At 37.8% G+C, this 15,009-nt stretch overlaps 1 protein-coding gene across 3 annotated transcripts in view; it reads right to left on the reverse strand.

Annotated features, from left to right (window-relative positions):
* LOC139971597 (uncharacterized) overlaps window positions 1-14,669 on the reverse strand; it is a 35,677-nt gene extending 21,008 nt beyond the window's left edge. The window contains exons 1-2 of one of the 3 annotated variants that reach the window (XM_071978259.1): window positions 14,143-14,669; window positions 444-648 (exon numbers count right to left, since the gene is read on the reverse strand). The gene's annotated coding sequence lies outside the window, so the exon portion shown is untranslated. Of the gene's footprint in view, window positions 1-443; window positions 649-13,672; window positions 13,855-14,142 lie in introns of those variants that run through there. The other 2 variants (XM_071978342.1, XM_071978427.1) reach the window with 2 other exon arrangements.
* Between the last annotated feature and the right edge of the window lie 340 nt (window positions 14,670-15,009).

Raw genomic sequence — 15,009 nt, forward strand, 5'->3', positions numbered from 1 at the left:
AAAAAGGATTTTGCATAATTGCTAATTATATATCTTCCAAAATTGCTGAATATTCTAATTATGAGAAAATCCCTAAAACTGAAGTGGTTTCGGTATTTACAAACGACGATACTTACTTACCAAACTTACAAACATTCCAATGGATGTAAATTACAGTGCAATTTATAGTTGTAAAGCCTACAGAAAATGGCAGATCTGGAAGGGAGATAAAGTGGATATGTCCCTGAAGACATACTGTAGGTCAGTTTGTGGGAGGGGGGAGGGAGGGGAGGGAGGAGTGCTAAAATGTCACCAACTTTTGTAGGCTACGTATATTTGAGTGCAAATGTAGAATGAAGACAGGTAGGAGAGGAGTGAACTTAGTGAAGGTAACTTAACTGTCACAATTTTGAAGACAGTTAAAAGCAAATGGGCTTTGCAAGCATAAAGGATACAAAACTCACCTTAAAATGAGCAAATACAACAACAATACTGCCCTCTATGTGGCAACAATCCTTCCATCATTGAATGAGGCCAACTGCACAAAGAATTAAGTTTTCTCCCGATCTGAATAAGTCTGTTAATTTCCTCCTTTCGTCTGACTTGCAGGTTGAAAGAAACAAATATAACCTGAACAATTGGTGGAAGAGTTTATCTCCAAACTGTATCCTGCAAAATTTGGGTAAACAGAAGGGAAGAAAAATGATTTTAAATGGTTAACTATATCGTCATCCAGATGAACAAATATATATATTTCAGATTGCAAATCCTACAGTACATATAACCGCTGAACGTTACTACAAAATATTGCAGTCACGCTTGTCTTTAGCTCTTCCCTACGATGTTGACGATAAATTACCTCAACCACGTAATGCGCCGCTTTCCAAAGAAAAAAGCCGATAATCTCACCTTTCGGAATTCACTTCTGAAGTAGTTCATGCCCAGAATTCTAATGAGTCTATTAGCTAACAAGATATATATACATACATGTGTCTGTGAATGATAAGACTCTGGTCACCATAGTAACTCATATTTTGGCTTTTGCAACTGCGTCACAGACTATATAGTCTTTCCCTTTTACTCTCTTTCTTTTTGACTTTTGACGTCCAAGAAACGGCTGACGTCAAGAGAATCCCTCCGTGTATCTATAAATATTAGGCATTTAATAAGTCATGACAATGCTTTGCCTCGTAAATTGCTGTGATCGACGTGGAAGGTGGAGAACTGTATTTTAGATCTTTGCGTCGTCCGAAAGCGAGAATGCTCTTCGGGCCAACAAAAGAGCAGAATTCTTTCCTTTTTTTGTCCTTCCTTTTAATTTTAGAAAGGTGTTCGACAGACAGAAAGTATCATTTTCCAATCATTGAAATAACCGCTGTCAAGAGATGTTTTTTGATGTATTCAAGTGGATATAGATTTCTACTGAATTACATAATTAGTCCAGACACAAAAGAAAATCCACCCACTCAAAATTTTATGGCAAGTCTTTCCCTACACATGTCAGAGAGCTGTCTATTGTCCATTGTTGTGGAATGCAAACTGTTAATTTAATTTGATGTATGATGATTTAATGGTGCTTAAAAAAACTTGGATGACCGATAGAATACAGTACTTTCTTTATAAGAATGAAGTACTTGAGGTACATCAAGTTAATTTTACATACAAGTTACCGTGGCGATCATAACATGGATACGTTTCAAATGAACTTCCTTGGGAAGTACTCAACTAATACTACTGCCATATTTATATACAGTATCATTGTACTGTGTGCTTGTTTTTGTCCAGTGTAAACATTGATCTGCGACCGGATTAAAAAATGATTGATTTGTGATTCAGAGTCGGGGAACCAGGGGATTACCGAATATTGACATCTTAAAAAGGAGGATTAAATCCTCCAGGATCTTACCTTGACCGGTCTTTTGTTCTTTAAATACTCAGATTAATCACTAATACTGATTTAGGTATAGCATAGTTGCACTCTCCAATAAATAAACGATCGGTTAGTAAAGTTAACCCTATCTGAATTATGACTTAAAAAAAAATCTTTGTAAAGGTGACAGAGAATCAGTTTGTGCCTGATGACAGAAAATCCGGAAAAATATGATCACCAGATAGTTAGAGAGTGATAATGAATGAAAATCACATGGTTTCATTTCTGAATGGGAGATTCTGAAGTAGGCGAAGGGGGGTGGGGCCCCGGAAGTATGAATAGAGGGCGCAATGCTAAAATGTTTCTAGTCACATAGCTTTAAGTTAGATGGGAAAGTGCAGATGACGTTTGGAGATAGGTGTAAGGAGAGGAGAGCAAAGTCAAATTGTAATGATAAATACAAGTAAATTCCTTTCTTGAGTTGAGGTTAGTTTTGCTTCCATTTAAAATAAAAGCCATGTAATTTTAATTAAAACTTGATGCTCTTCAATCCATGACCCAGTGATGTATTTTGTCCCCATCTGGAGTCTGATATGGCTTTTGATGAGACTGTTGGTGAGAGTTTGTGGGACATTATATATTCTGAGGGGACAAGAGCATATCTTCTTCTTTTCATGTGCATGGACTGATCCTTAATAACCGATTCTTATTTGAACAGTTGATACAGTATATAATTTGAGTCCACCTCGAAACAAGGAAATTGGGAATATAACCAAACTGAACTACATTATAAAGTTCTCTCACGGGAGTGTTCAACACATTGCTCTCCATGCATTGAAGCAAAGAATAAGCAGGGGAGGGGGGAGAATCAAGTTATTGGACAAAAATAACCAAAGTGCATGTGTACAATGGACGATCCAGAACTGTATAGACTTGTGAAGCCACTAAACTTTGTACAGTTACAGTTCAAGTAGCTGTTCCCTTGTTACTTAAACCCATTTCTTAATAAATTAACCCTTCCCCCAGTACCCCCCCTCTCTCTATATCCCCTCTCCATTCACTAGTAGCGCTGATATAGCGGAGAAACTATTTACTGTACTATTGTACTGTACATTTACTGTACTATTTACTGTACATTTCAGGGGGGAAAAATGAAAATGTTGACTAGAAAACAACATTTATGATAAAAAAGTGATGACATTACCATCTGGAGCATAATTTATGCTACGTCCACAGTGAACCATATTTACTGAGGGGGTTCAATAAGGGTTTATCTGGAGACAAATACAAAGTATTAACAAAACATTCAAACAAAATCAAGAGTCAAAAATCGAAATTGTTCAGACCTAAATGCCTACGGTGCTTATTTTTGTTTCTCTGTCAAATTTAACATCACATTGTTCGTCACAGGGATGAAGTGCTGAGAGTCGACTCTTTCCTTTCTAGTCGATTAATGGCATAGCTCTTCTCGCGATTACTGCGATTACTCGGTTGCAGTTATGACGTCATCACTGTCATTTTTACATTGCAGAAATACAGTCAAAACATTCTTTATTATGTTCTTTTGTGTCACAACATGTTGTGTCACAACATGTTGTGTCTAAATCATCTTAAAACATCTACCAAACAAAAACTTTGAAAAAGTTTCAATCTAAATACCACTGCATAAGACTCAGCTTCTTGTTCAACCCAACTGGTTTGATTGCAAAGAACAAGTGGTAATTTACTCTGCCAATCGAACTGGATACAGTGGGAGTTTGAAACTTTCAAAGGCATTTACAGTGCCTTTAAGACAAGTTTGCTCAAATAAATTTCTTACACGTCTTAAGAAATAGGACTTGTACAGAAGAAGAATTTTACACTGATTATGATAGAAGAGGTATTTAATGTTAATAACTTCTACAATATTTATATATATGACTCAATTTTTTATTGTTTTTTTAAATCCTACCAACACTGTCAACAAATGTCCTACCTTATAGCTTGAACAGTAACAGCAAAATGAGCCCAAAAAGCAAAACAATACTATTTGAGATGATGAAAATCGGTTTGAAAATAGCAGGTGTTGGTTGTTATCTACGGTAGAAACTAGATTAAGAAGGAAGGAGAAGGTGGGATTTTTCACAAACTAGGTTATATGGGTGGGTGGATGGGTGGGTGGGATGGGATTATGAAGGAAGGAGACGATGGGATTTATCTCAATCTAGGTTAAATGGGAGGATGGGAAGGGATGAGGGGAGGGATGTGGGTATATCAGCATTATGCACAAAACATGTTGATTGATTAAACTTATGGCCAAAAAGGATATTACATGTATCATTGCATGAATACAAAGTACATGCAGTGCATCGTCCAATTACAGCAAAACTCTGTATGAACGTACATCGCCCACCTGGAACCATTCCTGGGTGCCACAGAACTCCAATCTGAGTAATGTTTACATGGTTAAGTAAATTGACTGTAAGTTAACATTTCGTTCTATTTTTAATCCGCTATTGTTGATCGGTATGGCAGACTACAGCTGAAACAACTGTGGTCTGTTTACATTGTTGATGCATGATCCAGTGGGTCAGCACCATCGATATTTATTTCATAAAGAATGTATGTATGTACATATTCATCTTAACCATGCTTAACCATGCATAAATGTGGAACAGAGAACAGGGCCGACATTACAATAATTAACAAAAAACTGTAAGTAACAGAAGCAAGTCAGTGAGACTCAGTGTCTACGGTGGTATGCTGAGGGGGGTTGCAGCACCCTGCAGCCAAGCTGCGTAGGATGTAATCTATGTACACAATGCATGCTGCAGTTTCACACCACTGGTCTGACAACATAATCTCCATTGGTTGATACTGATTCAGCCTTGCTGCAGGTATTTTTGCAGCCGCTACAACTTTTTTTTTAAATTGCCTAAAAGATTCCCATTGATACAACATCCAGCAACAGCCATATTTGTTTTCTTTTTTCCTGTTTAAATACGGGAGCCGAGCTCAGGATCTAAGACAGAGCTCACGGTTTAATGTTAATTCCCAGAGTTTCAACATCAGTTAAGTTACCTAATTACTTTGTCCTACTGGTAAACTACACAAGTGGGATATTACATAGCTGATCAATAAATGTTAACCTGATAACCTCATAAATGTTAACCTGCATCTGCTACACCCCCACAGGAAACCAAAGCATACAGTGTAACCTACAGTACTTAGATCTGATTTCATATTCCTGTGTAAATAAAATGAAAAACACAGAAACCATAGCTTAACAAGTAAATTAACACCTAATTGATATATAGATCTGATATAATACAGGATGAACCATTGACCGCGAGGTTTCATAACAAACCTATCATGTTCATATCATATTCAAAAACAAACCATTACCCTGACAGGGTACAGTTTTAGTTACAGTTTATAACTGTCAACAATGTAAAAATTCAGTTTCAAATTGCAATTCCTACATCCCACTTTCTAACCATATCAAATTTGGTTTAACCTAGGATAATTTGTTGGAAAGAAAAGACACTTTTGAAAAACAGGAAATCATAGATAATTACCCGAAGATTAACTCATCAGCTATCAGCAATTATTGATGCTATAAACCAACCATTTCCTAAGAAAGGCTAACAACGCAGTACTACCAAGCTTGGTTGTACTATTTAATACTTTAATAAGTACAAATAAAATTTCCCCATATACCTGCTTGATTGTTTGTACAGCATTGAAACCATTATCAGTAACTATGATAAAATGATTAAGCACCAACACGTATTAACAGTACACTATATATATAGCTAAATATTTAACCATGAAAGATATATTTGGCTTTTGTTCCAAAATATGGCATATCTAATAATTTCATATCAAAGCTAACCACCTTCAAAAGTTAAGAGCACATAAATAAAAATTAGTTACATCAAGAAGGTCGAGGTTATAATATAACAGGGAAGTACTAGCAAGTACTGTAATTAGCAACTGCATCAAGAAAATTTGTAAGAGAATAAATGGTAAAACATTAACCTGTCATTTTGTCAATCAAACCGGACCAAATAAAGAATAAATTAAAATCCCTCATACTGTGAAGATCTGTATTTTAATTCTCAGTAATTACACTCCCACTTCGTTCTAGCATCCCTCCTCACAGACTTATCCCTCCTCACGAGCATATCCCTCCTCACAGACAAAGCTTTCCTTATAAGCATATCCCTCATCATGGACATATCCCTCCTCATAGGCATATCCCTCCTCATGGACATATCCCTCCTCATAGGCATATCCCTCCTCACAAACAAAGCTTTTCTTATAAGCAAATCCCTCCTCACGGACATACCCCTCCTCATAGGGATATCCCTTCTCACGGACATATCCCTCCTCATAGGCATATCCCTCCTCACGGACAGATCCCTTGTCACTGATATATCACTCGTCACGGACATAGCCCTCCTTATAAGCATTTCTCTCCTCACAGATATCTATCCCTCCTCATAGGCATATCCCTCCTCACGGACATATCCCCCCTCACAGACATATCCCTCCTCATAGACATAGCCTTCCTTATAAGCATATCTCTCCTCACGGATATCCTTCCTCACTGACATATCCCTCCTCACTGGCATATCCCTCCTCACGGATATATCCCTCCTCACTGGCATATCCCTCCTCACTGGCATATCCCACCTCGCGGACATATCCCTCCTCGCGGACATATCCCTCCTCACTGACATATCCCTCATTATGGACATATCCCTCCTTATAGACATCCTTCCTAAGGCACATATCCTACTTACGAACATATTCCTTCTTATGGACATGTCCCTCCTTACAGGCATATCCCTCAGAGACATCCCACTCTGGAAATATCAACAAGAGGATGCTGTGTTTGTGAGGAGACAGATGCAGAAAGCAAAGATACATTGCAAACATCTGTAGTCTTAAGAACAAAAATGTTGCATACTGTACACATCCTATGACATACAGGCTATGTACACATACCCTGTGACAGCTTGCATTCTGCACCTTTTGGCCATCATCTTACGGGTTAAATTGTATTAAAGGTCCAGGGAATAAATTATCTGGTATTGCATCTTGAAAAATGCTATAAATTGCTACACAGATTTATGCAAAAGCATACATATTTTGTAGACTTTGAACCATAACATGCTTCAGTTAGTGTGTGTCCCAAATTTCTTGACCTTTCAAATTGCTGTACATACACAAAATGTGGCCACAAGTTTATTTTTTCCCTGTGGTACAGAGTGAACTTGAAATCTGTGTAATCATGAGAAACAATGACCTCAGCATATACAACATGTACAATTAATGTTCAGTTGGTTGACCTTTTTTCAAAACCCAAATGGTGGAAGATCAGTCCAAACCATTTTAAAACCACATGATACCCCCAAGGCAGTTTACACAAGCAACTTATCATCAATGTTCTAACCGCCAGCATCCACGTCATACAGAACATTTATCATGAAACCGTCTGTTTCAAACCTCAAATTTCAGTGTGAAGTCATCTTGACAGTTACTGTGTGTGGGAAATCATTTTATTAATGGTTTTTGTACTCTGAAGAGCATGCATGTATCACGTTGAACCTTTGCAGACTTTACTGAAGGAAGTGGGCAGCAGTACAGTACTTAGAGAAGGCCATGACCTGGAAGTACTGTGTGCCAACAAGAGGGATTTGATTACAGTCACTGACATCAAATCTGTAGATAAGCTATTATATAATTTAAGCAAAAGGGAAAACTGCAAAAATGGAGAAAGGTGAGGAGAGTTCTAATAAATCACAACATTTTAAAGGTTGAGTTGAGTCACTGCCAGTCATTTTTTTCCAGACTGGAGCTATGGTCATGGAATTTGAGTCATCATCCATGGGAGAAAGTTTAACTTACAAGTCTAAGTTGAAAATTTAGTCACTCGAGTCAAAGAGTCATTTAAATTCCACATGATGCCAGGAAAGAGAGGGCTGCGGTATTTTTGTGTGAACATGTCAGAATTAGGGCAAGTACTGTACAGTAATGTACACGACGTAGCATCAATTAAAGTCCATCAAATAACCCATCGTCCATCACAAACTTGCTATATATACTGTGGCAATCAGACCACTAATTATCTACTGGAAGGGAGGGACCCTGCGTCTGCCCCAGAACACCATCCAGCACTCAGCCTTTGAATCCCCAATGTACAGTACAGTGTGATGTATCAAGCCTCTCAATTGACATAACTCATACCTCCAGATTCAAAACTCCACTTTTCTGCTTTGGGCAATTTGAGAATGATTGTACAGTTTACCTATTTCAATGCACAGAATGCACTGACTACAATGATCTACCTTAGCTGGCCCTACATTGGTATCATATTATCACTGTGCAAACCCACCTCCCCCCTCCCCCTCCCAACCTGCCCCATTGACCCACTTAAGAATATATGGTAACATCAAAAATGCAAATATCAAACTGAATACTTAGCACCTTCCTGAAAAGTATTGAAAAACTTGACAGGGATCCTCAGAGTTCACACCGCGACATGATTGAAACCAGAGACTTTCTCTCCCCGGCCCCCACCCCCACACCCACCCACCCGGTCCACCCCCTCCCCCCCGAAAGGATGAAAATTTAAAACACTAATCGGGTGTGTTGGACTTTAGAATGGTTGATTTTGAAGAGGAAGTACAGTATGCAGTGACCTGGAAGTGGATCAATGGGAGGGGATCAATTGGGGATCAATGGGGGATCAATGGGGGGGAGGAAGGGGAAAGGGCAGTGTTTAAATGTTGCTAATTTCTGTAGGTTAATGTATAGGCTATGGGGAGAGTTAAGATGTGACTTAAGAACTGTAAGTTGAGATCAACATGCAATGAGCGAATCATGTTTGGAAGCAATTTTATCTCCGAACTTCCACCAAGTATTCTATGCATATATATAGTGTATGTATGCTTGAATATCCAACTTATATACATTCTAGGGTACTGTATGCTATATTATAACTTCCAAAGGTCATTGCAGGTTATTCCACTAAACCAATAAGTGGATCTTGGGCTTGCTTTCCTGAGTGAATTCACTCCATGGGTCGGTAATCTTCCTCTGAGGGGTTGAAATGGAAGACGACACAGCTCTCAGAGTAAGTAATTATCATATTAGCCATACAAACTGTACATACTTACAGTAATCATGTTGTCAAGAACCACCTGGTTGTACACTGTGATGTTCCCCCCATAGGTATGAATGTTCTGATGAAAAGAAAACATTTCCCTTAACTCTGATAAATAGGTCAGCTTTACATACTCATCTCATACGTGACAAGACTGATATTTTCACTAAAATCAGTACCCACAATGCAACTGGAAATGCAGCCATGAAATAGTTTATCTGGTGCAGCATGTGATCTGTAATAATATGTACTGTAGCAATAATTTATGATACAAATTGCTCAAATTTGTACGTGGACAATGCAAAGATTTTGATAAAGTAGTTTCATTAATGAATCTTATGTCAGAGTCAGACTCTGCAGTAGTTGGAGATTTATTAATGAACATCATACATACATGTGGTGAAACTCTCGAGGTTTAAACAGGAAGTCATCCATATAACAGTCATAACATATATTTGCATGACCTGATCCAGCTGTCATTCCAACAATATCCACTTAAGATTTTTAATATTGGCATATAAAAAAATATAAAAAATTTCTATAAAATGATGCTGGCAGCTAGCTCTGGTTTTTTTTATTCTTTTCTATTTATACCCAGTATTGCATGTACAGTATGCTAAACTATATCCTAAGTTTGGAAGTCCTGATATAACCTTGAATGGGAAAATATCAGTGGTTAGATGTTGACATGCAACACCTTCTCGTCCAGACTTCACATGTGGTGGGCTACCTCTCAGTTGTGTGCCCACAGTGTCATGACTACATTAATTATTTTCAGTGATGAATTAAAAACAGGAGAATGTACACACTTCTGCTGCCAAGGTGAAAATGGTTGGTAAAGCATAATATTGACATGACCTATGATTTGTGACACTTTAAGGACATCCAGGGACTCTTTGATTACAGAATGAAATTACAAGCTGGCAAGAAACCTGGTCAGGTCAAGGCCCATAAAATTCTGTTGCTGAACTGAAAACACTGATCAACAGTGTGTATGATATTAGTGCATACTGTACTGTGTATATACATGTATGTCCACCTTTGTGGTAAGAATCTAAGCCAGTGTAAACATTGTATGCCTACATCTTGTATGTGTTTATGTAATAAAGCAAATATATATTATAATCAAAGTCCTAAACAATAACATTTTAGCAACTAAAAGGTGCTAGAAGTTTTCAAAAACTACTTTCTGGTGGTTTTAAGCCTGCATTTCTACTAATTTCAAAGGCTGAATACAGAGTAGGAATTCGCTGCAATCACACAAAGTGGTGTAGCCATGGGAAGGTAGGTGAGCCCTCACCAGGGGCCCTATAGATGGCAGGCGTAGATATGACTTGGGGCTCCACGCTGCACTCCAAAACCCATAGTCTGAGCCTATTTCACAAATTCATGTCTACGATCTGCAAGCATGTACAGGCTTCACCAAATTCAGATTAAATGCTTCAGAGAATTTTAGTTAAATACATTACTTGACATTTTCCTGCCTCTTGGTCACACTCAGAGCTCAATTGAACAGAAATTCCTGGCATGCATGTTGAGAAACAGATCTCTAATACTGTACATGATCCTAGCTAACAGCGACAGAAGGTTTATTTATACCATTACATACAGATACAGTGCTTACTGTAATTACCTTCTACACACTTTGCTAAATTTACGGCTATTAATGGTTTGTTACATGGCATGCACAATACTTATCGGCTATTGCAGGAAGTCTTTGACCGGATATTATCAAACATCTCTTCTCATCCGCACATTTAACTAAATAAAGAGTGTCCCTGGAATCTAGGGCTGTACTGTAGCCCTTTCTTTAGGGACAAGGTGATGCAAAGAAACCCAAATGTGGCCATGTCCCTTAAAAAAAAAATTTGGGGGGGGGGGGTTTTGACTATTTTGTAAACTTTACTAGCCAAACTGCAGTTAAGTGTTATAATAACCACCATTTCCATTTATTAGGAACTTCAATTTCCCAAAAATAATGATCACAGTACCCCATGTTACCCATGGTTTCCGATCGTATTCAAGTGCATCTGGGTACACTGCTACAGTGGTGTATTATCTACGGTACTGTAGCAAATAAACCACTTTCTATTGAACAATGACAAACAACTGATACAATTTAGATTCTGCATGGTCATCCTTTAACACTTAAGTACAGTTATATACAGAATGCTGCAAAAACAGTGTCAGTAACAACAGGGAGCTGTCATTGCAAACTGACCAGTGTTCTGGTAGTTGCCATGGTAAACTGACCAGTGTTCATTGCTCTCCAGATCCCAGAACAGTATGATGTATCAGTAACAACAGGGAGCTGCCATTGCAAACTGACCATGCAATGTTCGGGTAGTTTACCACTGTAAACTGACCAATGTCGATCATTGCTCTCCAGACCCCAGAACAGTACTCACTATATATTGTACTGTATGAGATGGGTATTGTGTACTCACTGTACTGTGTAGTCATAAAATAACTAAAAAGTAGCATTAATCTCTCCTCATGCAGTAGCATAGTACTTGCAGTCTTGTACTGTAAACAATATAGATAGGACAATACAATTTAGGTCAAGACTGTGGTTTCAATGTTAAATATAATACCTATGGCTTAACATGGGAATTTAACAAGTCTTCTTTTAAATTTATGTTCTACTTAGGTTACATTTGCGGTGTCACCCGTCATGGATTCATTTCCTTAGTCAGCAGCTTTCAGGAAGGAACTGATCAGTAGAGCATTGGAGCAAAACAAAAACACTTTACAAAGGTTTCGAAAACAAATTCTTTCAATTTAGTTTCTGGATGTGAATTTTGAAACACATCAAAGTTGCCAAACAAGTTGGAATGAACAATATCTTCTACAACTCTGATCTCCCAAGACATATTGTCAGTATAGTATTCATCAGATCTACACTGGAAAAGTATGCAAAATTGCAGGCCTACTGTTACAGTAAGTATAGCAATGACAGATCTCAAGTGATTATCATAACACAATTTCTGCAGCAGAATTTTTGTTTGCTATTCTGCTAAACAGAAAGTAATGGTTTTATCTTCTGTTCAAAATAAGGTATACTGTACATGTTTATATGAACATGACCAGTAAAAACCACTTTAATAGCGATGCAAATTTGATCAATAAAGTTTTGTAATTTAAAGAGACAAAATCAATAGTTTTTTCATTATTATTATTACCATTTTTGGGGCTCTGACGTGGATACCAAAGTCTGATTACAGCTCTTTTCTACAAGCAGATACATTTTGAAAGACATTACTTAAAGGTGATAGGTATTGCTTCAAAACAAAGCTACTTAGAATGTCAAATATATTGATCACAGGACACTTACTATTTGAGCAATTTTGACATGCCAAAATTTGGAGTGTCAAATATTGGTGACCTCTTTAAAATTGCAACAACTTAAAGAAGAGAAAAAACACTTGTAAAGTTCAAACATTTTACCTATTTACATTCAATATCAAGTAGTGGAAGTTAAATATCTCTTCTCCAGTCACTTGATCTTTTATATACTGAATTAACAGAACTATTGTCATGAAAATCTGAGTCCATAAACTGAGGCATAAAATACAAAATATTCACAATACACATGAATTTTAAAGATGACATACATTACATTTCCAAACTCAAATGTGACAGCAAAATTTAAGCACCTCATATTGTAATTTCTCGCAACTTTTTATTTTCATTTGACGTACGTACAGTAGGTACTGTGTAACTAAGCAGTACCTTGTGCAGGATTACAATAACTGGTACGATATACATGTATCGACTCTTCGAAAATCATTCATGTGAAGATTGCAGGCTAGAGAACCATCATGTCATCATATCACATGACAAACATAAGTTGTCAACACCCAGGGATGTGCTCACGTGGGGGAGGTTGCGGCACCCAGCGGTTCTGAATGCCGCCCAGCACAAACAGACTTTTTTTAAAACATTTCCGCCCGCACTTTTTCTTACGATTAATTTACCAAATTTTACCAAGATAAGGGTGAATACTTGGCATATATGTTAGCCGAGCGCCAGTTTAAGAAAATTTTAAACATATCCTCCCACACTTTTTCTTACAATTAATTTAACAAATTTTACCATTACCAAGATAATGGTGTATATATTGGCATACAAGTTAGCGCCAGTATAGGAAAAAGATACCACCATTTGCCATGTAAGCATGCTGTACTTCATTTGCAAAAAAATTCCAAAGGGGAGGGGAATTTGACCTACATCATGTCTTGTTCACCTCATGATTGTAAACTACTTATACTGCAAAGCAAAGGTCAACCTCAATATCAGATTATCCATCAAACAGATTCTAGACTATACTGTCTACATTGTAATTGACCTAAATTTATAGCTGGTTACAATCTGGCTATCTGAATTCCTTCCGCAGCTACAGGTTTGCCCCATAAGTTTCCTTGAAAAGTTTTGGAGACCTCCAGTAAAAAGTGAATTGCTTGAAATTACGGCAAGGGCTTCGCATTAATTGTTAGCAAAAGAAATACTGTACAAAAATTGGAGCAATTGCACAATACCCTGCAACTCACATACTTCCATCTTTTTAAGAATGAATATCAATACATTGTTTACCATAGCTTTGTATATCAACTTCTGGTCGAGATTCAAGAGATGGGGGGTATTCTGCAAAAATTGGCTAAGAAACTTACCTTTTTAATGGCCTGCATATATCCTACAATGGACAAAACAGTATTTGTGTTGTCTGTTCAATATTTAGCTATAGGTGCTGCTATGAATGACCAGTGCTTTTAAGATTGGTTAAGCTGTCCACCTATGCCTAAGCCTTGCCCTAAAGCAACTTGTTAGGTCTAGACCTAGCCAAGGCTGCAGTACTGTTAACCCCAATTCCTCACAAAGACCACACAACCCTGGGTGTTATGGCATTACATCAGAGTAAACGGACCATAACACTTACTAAAGTGAAGTAACACTTGGTTAGTCTTATTTTGAAGTGTACCAAAAGCTAGATCTGGGCTAGCTTAGTTTATGCACGACTTTAAAGTTCGAAGTCACAAGTTTGGGATTCAACTTGTCCGTTGGTCAGAAGCTTTTGTACAGTGTAAATGTCAGACCGTCTTATATTGTAATTTGTACAAACCCTACAAAATATTAGGCCTACCTCAATTTATTTGAGCTCGTTGTTGCTCCAGTACTTGGAAGATAATCTTCTTTACCACATTCGAAGAATCTCAGAGCAGTCTTGAAAAACACCAGTTTGCTAGTTCCAACTATCCGTTTTGGACATAAAACCTTTGTTAGAACGGATTAAGTAGATAAAGTAATATCACAGGCAGAGAAATCCCATCCGGTCCGAGGCTAATCCTCTCCGGTGTGTACACAATTATTATTATTATTACTATGTTGGTTAGGGCACTGAGTTGGTACTAACTTCTTCGTGAATAACAAGGGTAAATGCCTCGCGGTTATGTCTCGTGGCTTCCGACGTAAATGAAAGATCAATTAAATTCAACAGTTTCTAATATCAATCTCAGCTAAGCGAGAGTCTTGAGAAGATTGGCAACACAGAGAGAGCTGACATGTACTCCGGACAAATTACAGGCTACTCTTAGCTGGTTGCTTGTTTACAAATGGCTTGGAGACATTTCATAACACGTAAACCAAGCAATGGTCCTCAAATTGATTGTGGGCAGAGTATAGTAGAGCTCTGAGCTGGTCACAAATTTTTAGTGGCGCTATATAGCAACATGTTTAGGAACTCTTTAGATACCTCCTTTTCCAATATATTTCCTTGGCGACCCAGTTTATGATACAAATTAGGTTCCTAGTAAGGCTGAATCACGGGGATGGGGGAGGGGGAGGGATAACCCTTGACAGAGGCTCATGAATGTTAGATTTCGTCCGGGAAACATTACAAATTTTGCCGATAATTTTCTCTTTAAGGCTACCCAACATGCATGCGACACACTGTAAATCTTTGCTGACTCTGGCGAATCGATTAGGAAGTTTGGCTCCAGCCTTCCGTTGT

This window comes from Apostichopus japonicus, chromosome 1 (genome assembly GCF_037975245.1).
Source record: "Apostichopus japonicus isolate 1M-3 chromosome 1, ASM3797524v1, whole genome shotgun sequence".
Taxonomy (NCBI): domain Eukaryota; kingdom Metazoa; phylum Echinodermata; class Holothuroidea; order Aspidochirotida; family Stichopodidae; genus Apostichopus; species Apostichopus japonicus.